This window comes from Aquarana catesbeiana, linkage group LG12 (assembly GCF_042186555.1).
Source record: "Aquarana catesbeiana isolate 2022-GZ linkage group LG12, ASM4218655v1, whole genome shotgun sequence".
Lineage (NCBI taxonomy): Eukaryota > Metazoa > Chordata > Amphibia > Anura > Ranidae > Aquarana > Aquarana catesbeiana.
The window spans coordinates 213863027-213876850 of NC_133335.1; the positions used below are offsets into that span (position 1 = coordinate 213863027).

General features: G+C 43.1%; 1 protein-coding gene across 1 annotated transcript in view; it reads right to left on the bottom strand.

Moving 5' to 3' along the window:
- LG12H17orf67 (linkage group 12 C17orf67 homolog) overlaps window positions 1-13824 on the bottom strand; it is a 43489-nt gene that overhangs the window by 14410 nt on the left and 15255 nt on the right. The gene's annotated exons all lie outside the window — the stretch shown is intronic.

Below are 13824 nucleotides of genomic sequence, written 5' to 3' on the forward strand. Positions count from 1 at the left end.
CTCTCTGAGGCCCTCCGCCTCTTACCGGAGCCATCAGTAGCGATGGAGGCGATCGGATCCTTGTCCTTGCTGGGTATGGAGACGAGTGAAGGGAAGATGGCTCCCACCTGTCTCCATATCATTGCAGGGCGGAAGTGACGTCAAAACGTCTCTTCCGCCCATAGCTCTTAAAGGACCATTTTTTTTTTATTATTGCAGTTTAGTGTAAATATGAGATCTGAGGTCTTTTTGACCCCAGATCTCATATTTAAGAGGTCCTCTCGTGCTTTTTTTCTATTACAAGGGATGTTTACATTCCTTGTAATAGGAGTAAAAGTGACACCATTTTTTTTTAAAAGAACAGTGTAAAAATAAGAAATAAACGGCAAAATAAATAAGAAAAAAAAATATATATATTTTTTTAAACGTGCCCGGTCCCGCCAAGCTCATGTGCAAAAGTGAACGCATACGTGAGTAGCGTCCGCATATGAAAACGGTGTTCAAACTACACATATGAGGTATCGCCGCGATCAGTAGAGTGAGAGCAATAATTCTAACCCTAGACCTCCTCTGTAACTTAAAACATGCAACCTGTAGAATTTTTTAAACGTCGCCTATGTAGATTTTTAAGGGTAAAAGTTTGTCGCCATTCCACGAGCAGGCACAGTTTTGAAGCTTGACATGTTGGGTATCAATTTACTCGGCATAACATTATATTTCACAATTGGGCTAACTTTACTGTTGTCTTATTTTTTAATTCAAAAAAGTGTATTTTTAAAAAAAAAAGTGCACTTGTAAGACCGCTGCGCAAATACAGTGTGACAGAAAGTGTTGCAACGACCACCAGTTTATTCTCTAGGGTGTTAGGAAAAAAATGTATAATATTTGGGGGTTCTAAGTAATTTTCTAGCAAACTAAAACAGTTTTTAACTTGTAAACAACAAATCTCAGAAAGAGGCTCGGTCCTTAAGTGGTTAATTAATCTGATAGCTTGGTGCTTCAATTATATGGATCTTGACATTATTCTGCTCATCCCTTGGGACCCCCTTGGAAGTTAATCAGCTCTACTGATATCGCAATGTAAGTGAACATAGTTTTTATATTTTATTAAAGCTTTCATCATGATTAACACCACTTTTAACCCTGTGTTGCGGCGGCAAAATGGGGACTTCCTGTCCTGTTCCGGTAACAAAATTGAGTCAGGCTGAGTGTTGCTCTGCCATTCACTAGAAGCTTTGTATTTTTTAGAATGAATACAAGGCTTCCTCTGATTGGCCGAGGTAGAGATTGTGACATCGTCACCCATCTCTTTACCTCCACCACCAATCAGAGGAACATGGGGTAACATGTTGTCACTGCACGCATATTGGATATCATTGTCCTGGACCTTGTATAGCCACTTGCCGACCGCAATACGCATATATGTATATATAGCAAGGATAACTTGCCACAAGTTTGTGGCAGTGTTAAATCGTAAGTCTGTTAACTTGCTGCACAATTTCACTACAAGTTGTACACTTGCAGAGCACTTCAAGCACAGTTCTAGTTGACACTTTTCCAATTTGTAGCAAATTTGCGTGGCAAGTCTCTAGCAAGAGAAAAGTTGCAGTAGTGAGTCTACAGCAGGAGCTATGCAAGTCTACAGCATGGAAATTCAGCCACAGTGACCCCTGTGGTGGGATGACTATTGCACAACAAAAACTGAACCAGAACTTGCAGCAGCCTTGCAGAATGTTTGCAAAGAAAGTTCATCTGGAGTCATGCAATACGGACTTGCAATTGTGCAACAAACTTGTGAAGCCTGGCAAGTCTAGCAATAGCTTAGCAAGTCATTTTCAAACTTGCAGCTCAATTGCTTGCTATCTGGGCATAACCCTCTGTATTTATTTTTAGCAGCCGGGGGCTGGCTTTCTCATGAAAGTGGTCCGAGCAGCTCATTAGCCGCTGAATCGCTTTCAGAAGCAGCGGGAGTGTCACGAAGATCCTGCCAGTAACCGGCGTCCCAGGCGCACGGGAACTCGGCCACGGGTCCCATTGCGCATGCGCGCGCGTTCACGGGTGCGGTCACGCACGGGCACACGCGCGCGCACTCCCGCTGGTGTCAGGCGGGCTATTTAAACCTGCCTGTCACACTCCATCCCTGCTGTCTGCTCTACAGCGTTCTGTGAGTGTTACCTGATCTGATCTGTGTTTCCTGTTATCTGACCCGGCTTCCTGTTTGACGATCCTGCTATCTGCCTGCACCAGACCCTCTTGGCTTGCCTGACCATCCCTCTGCATTACCCCTGGTACCTCTGCTGTCCGAACGTTACTGACCACCGGCTTGTTGACCCTCCGCTGTGTTCATCAGCTTCCAGTCTGCTATTACCTGCTGTTGTTCCTGGTTCCAGTCCAGCGTTCCAGGCTACCTTCTGCTGTGTTCCAGTCCAGCGTTCCAGGCTACCTTCTGCTGTGTTCCAGCCCAGCGTTCCAGGCTATCTTCTGCTGTGTACCAGTCCAGCGTTCCAGTCTATTACCTGCTGTTGTTCCTGGTTCCAGTCCAGCGTTCCAGGCTACCTTCTGCTGTGTTCCAGTCCAGCGTTCCAGTCTATTACCTGCTGTTGTTCCTGGTTCCAGTCCAGTGTTCCAGGCTATCTTCTGCTGTTGTTCCAGTCCAGCTTCCAGTCTGCTATTACCTGCTGTTGTTCCTGGTTCCAGTCCTGCATTCCAGTCTCTGTCCTCAGTCTACTCCTCAGACTACTGACTCCAGAGGGTGCCACCACTACTGGACTTTCAGCAACTGTTGATCCTGCCAGGCACCCATACCACTCTTCACTCCTGGCCCTCTGTCTCCATTCCAGGGGAACGGGAGTGGGAGCTGTAAGGGAGGTCTTTTCCTGCACTTCAGGCTCACAACCTACCAGGTACGTGACAGGGAGGGGACGCCCCCCCCCCCCCCCCCTCCCACCACTCACCGGTGTGAGCATACCATTTTTACTGGCATGTCCATTAAATGATCCGACGGTGTGGCTGGCTGGTCAAAGGCAAACAGGGACCTGAACGGCCTTTGAGGACCGGAGTGATATAATGACGTCACTTTGAGTCTGGGACGGAAATAAGCATTTTTTTTTAAATCTTTTGCTTTTAAAGGTAAAGGAGAGCTTTGGGGTCTCTTTGACCCAAGATCTCTCCATAAAGAGGACCTGTCATCCCTATTTATATTACAAGGGATGTTTACATTGTTTGTAATAGGAATAATAGTGACAACATTTTTTTTTAAAGAACAGTGTAAAAATAAAAACCAAAAAGTTAAAGAAATAAGAAAAAAATAAATCAAAAATGTTAAACCGCCCCGTCCCGCCGAGCTCACGTGCAGAAGCGAACGCATACGTGAGTAGCGCCCGCATATGAAAATGGTGTTCAAACCACACATGTGAGGTATCACCGCGTTTGTTAGAGCGAGAGCAATAATTCTAGCCTTGACCTCCTCTGTAACTCAAAACATGCAACATGTAGAATTTTTTAAACAGCGCCTATGGAGATTTTTAAGGGTAAAAGTTTGTAGCCATTCCACGAGCGGGCACAATTTTGAAGCGTGACATGTTGGGTATCAATTTACTTTTATAAAAAAAAATAAAATTAAAAGGACAGTGTAAAAATAGAAAATAAAGAAAAAAAAGCGCCCCATATCACAATGCTCACAATGCAGAAGCGAACGCATACGTAAGTCGGACACACATATGTAAATGGTGTTCTCACCACACATGAGGTTTCGCCGCAAATGTTAAAGTGAGAGCAATAAGTCTAGTGCTAGACTACTTCTGTAACTCTAAATTGATAACCTTAAAAAAATGTAAGCATTGCCTATGGAGAATTTTAAAGGGTAACTCCACTTTCGTGGGGGAAAAAATGGCAAATAAAGAAAAAAATAATATAGCGTATACAATTGCGACACAAGTCATATTGTAATTGAACGGTATTAAAAATGACCTTTCCTTTTCAATCTGCAGCCGTTGTAATTTTCTGTCAATGCAGTGCAATATGGCTACCTGGAGTTGTTCTGTACACAGAGTTTGTACTGACCACCCCCCAGAAGCATAATTTTTCTGCTTGTGTGATTGGCTCACCAATTTTCCCAGAAGTCTGCCTAAGATACAAGTCAGTTTTCAGGTATCCCCTGAAACAAAAATGTTGTTTTTGGTGAGATACTCCCCATAGGAACACATCTAAAGGGATGCAGGCCCTAGCAGCTTTCCTCATTAGTGAACAGATAGTTTGTCGTGGATAATACAGCCAGATAATGGCACCAATCCCCAGATAGACTTGAAACAGTAGAAAGGAAGGGTGGGGATTTTTTAAGGTGCAAGAATGTCATCAAATGTATTCAATAAAAAATATTTATTTTATTTCTGATTTTGAGGGGCAAAACAGAAAATATGTACATAAAACCAAAGGACACAGGCATGTACAATACTATTGTTGTGATGTTAAACAGGACAGCATAAAAGATCCCAACATGTTTCGCCCATAGGTCGGGCTTCTTCAGGGTAGCTGTCTTTAAGGAGGAACAGGCCTTCTGTGTCTCCACTCCCAGGGCAGTGCTTCTATCCCAATTCACCCGAAGCAACAGGGGCAACGGTCCTATCGCAGTCCCACCCAAAGCTGACTATGCAAGTCAGGACCACAGGTGACTGGGGGTCACAGAGGGGACAAAAGGACCAGAATGTGGACCCAAGAAAAACTTGAAACCGAGGGACTTGACAAGGCCACCTCACAACACTAAGGATGCTCAGCAGGCTGTTGGAGCCACTTGGGACATGATGTGCCATCGCACGCTTACAGCATACCAACCTACTGAGCATCCTTAGTGTTGTGAGGTGGCCATGAAAAAATAAAAATAAAAAAACAACGGTTTACTCCCGCTTTAAAGTGTATTTTTTGCCCAAAAATTGCGTTTGAAAAACCACTGCGCAAATACTGTGTGACATAAAAATTGCAACAGTCGCCATTTTATTTCTTAGGATCTCCACTAAAAAAAAGTATATAATGTTTTGGGGTTAGAAGTAATTTTCTAGCAAAAAATACTGATTTAAATTTGTAAACAAAAAGTGCCTGGTCTTTAAGTGGATTGGTAAATTACATTTACTTTTACCTTGTGAAAAAGTAAAATAGAATAAAACGTATTTAATAGAAAAAAAAAAAAAAGAATTTCCCCTTAAAAGTTCCTCTTTTAAAGGATGCCAGTGCCTCGTATGAATCATCCTTGTTGCTGTTAAGCAAAAAAAAAAACTCCTACAACTTCCTCAGTAAAGCTTGCCATTTGCAGCCTGACTCATAGATTTAAAATCTCACAGCTTCTAATTACCATTTGAAATCCTACTCATCAACTAGCGCAGATCTAATTTCTCGCGGACGTTGCCATTTCAACCTCATATCGCTTACGCATCTTGTGATGACAAATGAGAGTAGACCAATGCACATTGCAGGGAATGCAGTCACGGCTCCGGGTAAGTAAGTATTACGCAGATCCAAACATCAAATTGTATTAGGCTGTGCTCAATACCGATCTCACATACATCATCTCATTGATGAAATAAACATAATGCGATGACAGGCTTCCATGCTGTTACCGCAACGTGACGTGCCGTTGACAAGGCCCTTGCAATGTGCGTCTTTAAATGCATTAAGTGAAATGTCAGTCGATGCATCATGAACTAACCTTCTCTCTTCTTGGATATCGCTAAAAAAGTTTTGTTACACAAGTAATTTTAGCGCTTGTAGCTTCTGGTTGGTATATTAGAAACATTCCAAACAGTGTGACCGACCTGTAAAGCAGGGGTGTCAAACTCAATTTCATTGTGGGCCGTAGCAGCATTATGATTGCCCTCAAAAGGGCCGGTTGTATCTGTAAGATTAGATGTCCAGCGCATCCCCTCCCCTTACATTAGAAAATAAAGAGCGACCCCACCATCAGAAGTTGAGTCCCCTACTCTCCCTTATATCACAGTGCTCCCCCCTTTCCTTATGCTGCTGCTGGGAAGAAGCTGGATGCATTGCTTGAAAGCAGAAAGTAGGGGTCTGGAGGAGGACCAGAGGAGGGCTGGAGCTCCCCTGCAGCTGCAGGAGAGGTGCGAGGGCCACATGAAATGGCCTGGAGGGCCGGATTCGGCCCGCGGGCCTTGTGTTTGATACCTGTGCTGTAAAGCCTTCCTTGTTTAGACATCCAATGGCATGAAATTGCTGTGGGGCTTCCACCATCTTGGATGTTATGTCAGCAGTCCCAGCAGACTCAGAACTGCCATTTAAATGGCACTGTGATATGAAGGGGAACTGCAATGTAAAGGAGCATTGCGATGCGAAGGGGCACTGCGATGGAAAGGGGCATTGCAATGGAAAGGGGCACTGCAATGGAAAGGAGCATTTGGATATAAAGGAGCACTGCAATGGAAAGGGGCACTGGGATGTAAAGGGACAATGGGATGTGAAGGGGCACTGGAATGTGAAGGGGCACTTTAATGCAAAGGGGCACTGTAATGTGAAGGGGCACTGTGATGGAAAGGGGCTCTGGGCACTGTGATATGAAGGGCACTGTGATGTAAAGGGGAACTGCGATTTAAAGGGGCACTGCGATGTATAGCGGCACTGCGATGTGAAGGGGCACTGCGATGGACAAAGGGGCACTGCAATGTAAAGCAGCATTGCCATGTGAAGGGGCGCTGCTTCATTCCTCTGCCATCAGCATGGGTCACCTCTGACAAGTTTTTCTGACACCAAGAGGTGACATGGTAACAGGAGAGGGACCTACAGCACACAGCCTGTGATTGGCAGCCTCATATCTGTTCTTGTGTGCTGTGTGTGGGGGGGGGGGTGTTCCTTCCCTCCAATGAGCTCTCAGCTCTGCAGAGTGTAACTTCAGTTTACCGCTCCCTGTTTTCTGACAGCTCAGTAAAGCTTTATAAATTCTGAAGTTTGAATGTCTGTAGAGAAGAGAAGACAGCAGATAAACAGGTACAACTTATGTAGGAGGATTTGTTATATGTTTTATCTCTGTGTATCACCTGAGGCCAGTCACTTCACTTGGTATATGTAAGGGTTTACAACAACTTTAAAGTGACACTAAGCAATAACCTTAGTCTCCAAAAATAATCCATACACATTCACTACTTAATGGCCCTGTAATCTATTATTCATGAGACTGTTACTTACCGCCCTTCAGCCTGACTCCTTGTAATGTCCTCTGTGAGTCCTCAGACCTCTCCTTTTCCCCCTCTCTTTTGTTTGGAATGATAGTGTATGGTAGTTGCAGTCATGTGCACTGCTGTTTGTGCACTACAAATCCTATAGTCCGTAGTCCATGGCAAGAGCAAGCAAGAGAGTATGACTACTAGAAATGGGCAAACGGGACAGGCCGAGCATAGGTTCGGCCCGGACATTGCCCAGTTAGGTGTTCACTGAACACCCCCGAATTTTCTGTGCGCTCAGCAGGATGTTCGCACAGTTTATAGGTCGTTAAGGAGCGGGAACAGGAATCCGGCAGCTGCGTCCTTAACAACGGATGAGTCATCAGCTGTCAGCGAGCTTCCCCGCTGACAGCTGAACGAAAAAAGAAAAACATTGGTGAATTGGCCGGCAATAGAAGATAATAAATTGAGAAAAAAAAACGGTGTGGGGTCCCCCTCAAAATACATACCAGACCCTTATCTGATCATGCAGCCTGGCAGGCCAAGAAAGGGGAAGACGAGCCCTTGAACCATACCAGGCCACATGCCCTCAACATGGAGGGGTGCTTTAGGGACAAGGGCCTCTTTCCCACAATCCTGGGCGGTGGTTGTGAGGGTCTCTGCGGGCAGGGAGCTTATTGGAATCAGGAAACCAACAACCACAGCTCAGGATTGTCGGGAAGAGGCCCTTGTCCCCATCAACATGGGGACATGGTGTTTTGGGATGGGGGGCAGAGCCCCCCTGCCCCAAAGCACCCCCCCTAGTTGAGGGCATGTGGCTTGTTCTCCCCTTTTCCTGGCCTGCCAGGCTGCGTGCTCAGATAAGGGTCTGGTATGGATTATGGGGGGGCACCACACCGTTTTTTTTATAAATTTTGGCATGGGGTTCCCCTTAAAATCCTTACCAGACTCAAAGGATCTGTTATGCATGGGGGGGACCCCATGCATTTTTTTTTCTTTTTTGTTGTATTGCCGACAATAGCTTGCAATCACAAGTTTTTTTTCTTTATAAATGTCATTTGCTGCAGCAGGTTCTATACACAGTACAGATGTGCCACTTTACAGGCAGACTAATGGGACCCCCCAGGCATTATATTTAAAGGAATTTTTCATTTTCATTGTTTCACTTCAAGCACCATTACAATCATTTCTACGTTAACAATGATCTTTTTTTAAGTTTTTTTTGGCTTTGATACATGTCCCCTAGGGCAGTACCCAGATCCCCATACCCTTTTTTTTTTCTATTCAGGAGCTCTGGTGCGAACCCGAATTGGGGGGGGGGGGGGGGGTGCAGCCCAATTCTAGTGACTACGTTCCTACATATAGTGAGAATATGGAGAATAAAGGTAGTCACCCTCCAACAGGAAGTCAGATCACAGCAACAAAATTTAAAAAAACAGGGAGGAGGCTGAGAGCAATAGAAGGGAATTTTTGAGTTAAAAGTACATACTTGAATATCATTTTTTTTTTTTTAAATCAAAGTTTAGTGACACGTTAAGGTGTTACTAAATTCACAACAGTAAAATCAGTCTGTAGTCTTTTAGACTCCGATCCCTCCATAAAGAGTACCTGTCACCACCTACTACTGTCACAAGGGATGTTTACATGTTTACATTCCTTGTGACAGCAATAAAAGTGATCAGAATATTTTTTTTAAAGGGACAAATGTAAAAAAAAAAGAAAAATAATAATCATTTTTAACCACTTCAGCCCCGGAAGAATTTACCCCCTTCCTGACCAGAGCACGCTTTGCGATTCGGCACTGCGTCGCTTTAACTGACAGTTGCGCGGTCGTGCGACGTGGCTCCCAAACAAAATTGACGTCCTTTTTTTCCCACAAATAGAGATTTCTTTTGGTGGTATTTGATCACCCCTGCGGTTTTTATTTTTTGTGCTATATACAAAAAAAGAGCGACAATTTTGAAAAAACGCATTATTTTTTACTTTTTGCTATAATAAATATCCCCCAAAAATATATAAAAAAACTACTTTTTTCCTCAGTTTAGACCAATACGTATTCTTCTACATATTTTTGCTAAAAAAAAAAATCGCAATAAGCGATTATTGATCGGTTTGCGCAAAAGTTATAGCGTTTACAAAATAGGGGATAGTTTTATGGCATTTTTATTAATAAATTTTTTATTTTTAAATGGCGGCGATCAGCGATTTTTATCATGACTGCGACATTATGGCGGACACATCGGACATTTTTTACACATTTTTGGGACCATTGTCATTTATGCAGCAATCAGTGCTATACAAATGCACTGATCCCTGTGTGGCAGTGAAGGGGTTAACCACTAGGTGGCAGTGTAGGGGTTAAGTGTGTCCTAGGGGCGTGTTTCTAACTGTGAGGGGCATGGCTGTGTGTGACACGTCACTGATCTCTGCTCCAATGACAGGGAGCAAAGATCAGTGACACTGTCACTAGGCAGAATGGGGAGATGCTTGTTTACATTAGCATCTCCCCATTCTTCCTCCCCGTGAGGCGATCGCAGGTATCCCCGCGGTGATCGAGTCTGCGGGACAAGCGACCCAACTCAGGGAGCTTGCCGCGGGCGTGCGCGCACGCCCACTGGCCTCCTCCTAAAGGGGAACGTACAGGTAAGTGATTCTGCCTGTACACGCCCTTCTGCCGCAGTATATCTGCGTGAGGTGGTCGGCAAGCGGTTAAAGGATCCCCGTCCCCGCAAGCTCACGCAGCAAAGAAAACGCATACGTAAGTCGTTCCCACATATGTAAACGGTGTTCAAATCACACGTGAGGTATCGCTACGATCGTCACAGTGAGTTGCGTTTAAAAGACTGCTGCCCGAATACCGTGTGACATAAAATATTGCAACGATCACCATTTTATCTTCTAGGGTCTTTTCTAAAAAAAAAAAAAATCTCTCTCTCTCTCTCTCTCTCTCTCTCTCTCTCTCTCTCTCTCTCTCTCTCTCTCTCTCTCTCTCTATATATATATATATATATATATATATATATGTATATATATGTATAGTCAGGTCCATAAATATTGGGACATTGACACAATTGTAATCGTTTTGGCTCTATACACCACCACAGTGGATTTGACAAGATGTGCTTTAACTGCAGACTTTCAGCTTTAATTTGAGGATATTTACATCCAAATCAGGTGAACGGTGTAGGAATTACAACAGTTTGTATATGTGCCTCCCACTTTTTAAGGGACCAAAAGTAATGGGACAATTGGCTGCTCAGCTGTTCCATTGCCAGGTGTGTGTGATTCCCTCATTATCCCATTTAAAAGGTCCAGTGTTCATTTCAATTGTGCTATTTGCATTTGGTATCTGTTGCTGTCAACTCTCAATATATGGGTTCCATAGAGTTGTCACTATCAGTGAAGCAAGCCAGATCAAGAACACTCTCCAGGAGGTAGGTGTATGTGTGTCAAAGTCAACAATCAAGAGAAGACTTCACCAGAGTGAATAAAGAGGGTTCACCACAAGATGTAAACCATTGGTGAACCTCAAAAACAGGAAGGCCAGATTAGAGTTTGCCAAACAACATCTAAAAAAGCCTTCACAGTTCTGGAACAACATCCTATGGACAGATGAGACCAAGATCAACTTGTACCAGAGTGATGGGAAGAGAAGAGTATGGAGAAGGAAATGAACTGCTCATGATCCAAAGCATGCCACCTCATCAGTGAAGCATGGTGGTGGTAGTGTCATGGCGTGGGCATGTATGGCTGTCAATGGAACTGGTTCTCTTGTATTTATTGATGATGTGACTGCTGACAAAAGCAGCAGGATGAATTCTGAAGTGTTTCGGGCAATATTATCTGCTCATATTCAGCAAAATGCTTCAGAACTCATTGGACGACGCTTCACAGTGCAGATGGACAATGTCCCGAAGCATACTGCGAAAGCAGCCAAAGAGTTTTTTAAGGGAAAGAAGTGGAATGTTATGCAATGGCCAAGTCAATCACCTGACCTGAATCTGATTGAGCATGCATTTCACTTGCTGAAGACAAAACTGAAGGGAAAATGCCCCAAGAACAAGCAGGAACTGAAGACAGTTGCAGTAGAGGCCTGGCAGAGCATCACCAGGGATGAAACCCAGCGTCTGGTGATGTCTATGCGTTCCAGATTTCAGGCTGTAATTGACTGCAAAGGATTTGCAACCAAGTATTAAAAAGTGAAAGTTTGATGGATGATTGTTAATCTGTCCCATTACTTTTGCTCCCTAAAAAGTGGGAGGCACATATACAAACTGTTGTAATTCCTACACGTTCACCTGATTTGGATGTAAATACCCTCAAATTAAAGCTGAAAGTCTGCAGTTAAAGCACATCTTGTTTGTTTCATTTCAAATCCATTGTGGTGGTGTATAGAGCCAAAAAGATTAGAATTGTGTCAATGTCCTAATATTTATGGACTTGATTGTATATATATAATGTTTGGGGTTCTAAGTAATTTTCTAGCAAAAATTACAGATTTTAACCTGTAAGCAACAAATGTCAGAAATAGTCTTAGGCGTGAAATGGTTTTAATGAGGTTTCAGAAAACGAGCGGTCTAATAAAAGTCAATGGGAGCGCATAAAAATGAGGATACAATCACCTTCACCTGTTTGAACTCGGACTTACAAACAGCTACAGCACAACATCTGTAGTCAGCTACAATTCGCCAGAGAGAAAACTGTTGTTTTTTTGTTGTTTTTTATGGTTGTTACAAATCTGATACAATATTACTATGATTTGGTCCTAGTGGAAGATACAATTATAGATAGTATATTTGTAAAGCTATACTGCCATCTTGTGGGCTTGGGTGGAAGTGTTACTGGAATGCTGTGGCTATATGAGGCCTGCTATTGCAAACCTCCTTCTAGAAATGCTATCTGACTGGCTGTTACTATGATTTTCTGGCATCAATGCTTCTGAGTCACTGGCCTAGAAGGATTATGTAGATCACCTGAAAGGAATATGTAGATCAGAAGGGGCCTTCAGAAATCAGAGGTCTTTATCTGCAGACTAGTTTCGGCTCTGTAACTTCAGATGTTGAAGCTAAAGGGTCGGAACGAATGCCAGGCAACAAGCATTTTCAGAAGTGTCAACAAGAAAGAAAGTGAGGGGAAATCCAAAATTTTAGAGTTGCCCCAGAACAAGAGGTAAGTGAAACTCTTCCAATGGGGACACCTGTTTCTGGGAATACTGTCTAACAAGGGAATTCTCCTTATTTTGGAAATTCCTCTAACTTCCTGTTGTCCCCTTGTAACAGGAAGTGCAGGGAAATTTCGCCAATGGTACACAGACAGCAAACAATAAAAATAAATAACTCAGAGGATATAACCATTCTCTGTGCTATGAAAAACTTAAAAAAAATAACCAAAAAAAGTTTTAACTTTACATATGGTTTATATGGTGCATGTTCTGTTGACGCATTGAAGGTTTTTTTGTTTTTATGTTCTGTTTTGTTATTTTGCTGCATCAAAATGCATTACAGGGCCTATTGATGGCAATGGCAGTACATGAAAATGCATGACTTCTGATTACGCATATAAAAACCCTGGAAGGTATAAATCCAGCCTTAGTACAGCCTTGCATTGCGACTTGCTTGCGACTTCAATGCAAATGTAACCACTTAAGGACCGGAAGGATTTCCCCCTTAATGACCAGGCCATTTTTTGCAATACGGCACGGTGTCCCTTTAATTGACAATTGCGCGGTCGTGCGACGTTGTATCCAAACAAAATGTATGTCCTTTTTTCCCCACAAATAGAGCCTTCTTTTGGTGGTATTTAATCACCTCTGTTGGTCTTTTTTGTTTATAAAGACCGACAATTTGGAAAAAAAAACAATATTTTTTTACTTTTTGCTATAATAAATATCCAAAAATTAAAAAAAAAATAAAAATAAAATTCTTCATCAGTTTAGGCCAATATGCTTTCTTCTATATTTTTTTTGGTAAAAAAAAAAAAAAAAAAAATCACAATAAGCGTATATTGATTGGTTTTCACAAAAGTTATAGCGTCTACAAAATAGGGGATAAATTTATAACATTTTTATTATTTATTTATTTTTTTACTAGTAATGGCGGCTATCTGCGATTTTTAGCGGGACTGCAAAATTGCAGTGGACATATCGGACACTTTTGACACTTTTTTAGGTCCATTGACATTTATACAGCGATCAGAGCTAAAAGTAGACACTGATTAGTGTATAAATGTCACTGGCAGGGAAGGGGTTAACAGTAGGGGGCGATCAAGGGGTTAAATGTTTACTAGGGAGGTGTTTCTAACTGTGGGGGGGATGGGACTGACAGGGAGAAGAGAGAGATCGCTGTTCCTGATCATTAGGAACAGACAATCTCACTCTACTCCCCTGACAGAACGGGGATCTGTTTGTTTACATTGACAGATCCCCGTTCTGACTCTCTGTAGAGTGGCACGGCCGCCGGCCACGCGCATCGGCTCCAGCGTCGCGCCGCCTATCGCCCTTACAGTGGCCGACGTACACCTATGGCGATTCGCCCAGGAGAGCTGACCTGCCGCAGTATATTGACAGCGGCTGGTTGGCAAGAGGTTAATGTAACTTTATGTTTTGCAACTTTGGCTTTGGCAAGTCATGACAATACAGAGTGTGACACATATTATAGAACTTGCATCACCCTCTGAAGTGGCAGCC